A 1,145-nucleotide genomic window follows, 5' to 3' on the forward strand; every position below is an offset into this window, starting at 1 on the left:
TAGGGTTAGGGTTAGGGTTAGGGTTAGGGTTAGGGTTAGGGTTAGGGTTAGGGTTAGGGTTAGGGTTAGGGTTAGGGTTAGGGTTAGGGTTAGGGTTAGGGTTAGGGTTAGGGTTAGGGTTAGGGTTAGGGTTAGGGTTAGGGTTAGGGTTAGGGTTAGGGTTAGGGTTAGGGTTAGGGTTAGGGTTAGGGTTAGGGTTAGGGTTAGGGTTAGGGTTAGGGTTAGGGTTAGGGTTAGGGTTAGGGTTAGGGTTAGGGTTAGGGTTAGGGTTAGGGTTAGGGTTAGGGTTAGGGTTAGGGTTAGGGTTAGGGTTAGGGTTAGGGTTAGGGTTAGGGTTAGGGTTAGGGTTAGGGTTAGGGTTAGGGTTAGGGTTAGGGTTAGGGTTAGGGTTAGGGTTAGGGTTAGGGTTAGGGTTAGGGTTAGGGTTAGGGTTAGGGTTAGGGTTAGGGTTAGGGTTAGGGTTAGGGTTAGGGTTAGGGTTAGGGTTAGGGTTAGGGTTAGGGTTAGGGTTAGGGTTAGGGTTAGGGTTAGGGTTAGGGTTAGGGTTAGGGTTAGGGTTAGGGTTAGGGTTAGGGTTAGGGTTAGGGTTAGGGTTAGGGTTAGGGTTAGGGTTAGGGTTAGGGTTAGGGTTAGGGTTAGGGTTAGGGTTAGGGTTAGGGTTAGGGTTAGGGTTAGGGTTAGGGTTAGGGTTAGGGTTAGGGTTAGGGTTAGGGTTAGGGTTAGGGTTAGGGTTAGGGTTAGGGTTAGGGTTAGGGTTAGGGTTAGGGTTAGGGTTAGGGTTAGGGTTAGGGTTAGGGTTAGGGTTAGGGTTAGGGTTAGGGTTAGGGTTAGGGTTAGGGTTAGGGTTAGGGTTAGGGTTAGGGTTAGGGTTAGGGTTAGGGTTAGGGTTAGGGTTAGGGTTAGGGTTAGGGTTAGGGTTAGGGTTAGGGTTAGGGTTAGGGTTAGGGTTAGGGTTAGGGTTAGGGTTAGGGTTAGGGTTAGGGTTAGGGTTAGGGTTAGGGTTAGGGTTAGGGTTAGGGTTAGGGTTAGGGTTAGGGTTAGGGTTAGGGTTAGGGTTAGGGTTAGGGTTAGGGTTAGGGTTAGGGTTAGGGTTAGGGTTAGGGTTAGGGTTAGGGTTAGGGTTAGGGTTAGGGTTAGGGTTAGGG

The sequence above is a fragment of the Aulostomus chinensis genome, chromosome 9 (genome assembly GCF_037954235.1).
Source record: "Aulostomus chinensis isolate RoL2024-O1b breed Wild chromosome 9, RoL_Achi_v1.0, whole genome shotgun sequence".
Lineage (NCBI taxonomy): Eukaryota > Metazoa > Chordata > Actinopteri > Syngnathiformes > Aulostomidae > Aulostomus > Aulostomus chinensis.